This window comes from Tupaia chinensis, unplaced genomic scaffold, assembly GCF_000334495.1.
Source record: "Tupaia chinensis unplaced genomic scaffold, TupChi_1.0 Scaffold000558_1, whole genome shotgun sequence".
NCBI lineage: Eukaryota > Metazoa > Chordata > Mammalia > Scandentia > Tupaiidae > Tupaia > Tupaia belangeri.
The window spans coordinates 1,844,916-1,845,271 of NW_006160070.1; the positions used below are offsets into that span (position 1 = coordinate 1,844,916).

Sequence of the window (356 nt, forward strand, 5' to 3'; positions counted from 1 at the left end):
ACGTAGCCGATGCCCAGGGATCTCCAGGTGCCCACAGAGCAGCTGCTGGTGGGCCGGGCACCCTCACAGCTTTATCCGCCACAGAAGCAGCCCATGGGAGGTGCCCACACACCCTGAGCCATGTCCTCTGTCCCAGCCTGGGGCCTCAGTGACCAGAGGCTGTACCAGGAAACACGAGGGCTGGAGCAGAGGCCCCAGTGCCAGTCAGGGCCCGGGTATACCTCGGGCGCCACCGCCACCCCAGCTGTGGCTCAGGCCCTGTGCTGCCCACCTGCTGGGGAGGCTCCCCAACCTCAGGAGCTGCCGGGGGTCCCTCCCACCACGTCCCCTCTCCGGAGGCTGGCAGGCGGGGCGGC

At 69.4% G+C, this 356-nt stretch overlaps 1 protein-coding gene across 1 annotated transcript in view; it reads right to left on the reverse strand.

Moving 5' to 3' along the window:
* The window catches only part of LAMA5 (laminin subunit alpha 5), a gene marked incomplete in the record, with an annotated part of 67,947 nt that overhangs the window by 55,785 nt on the left and 11,806 nt on the right, over nucleotides 1-356 (reverse strand).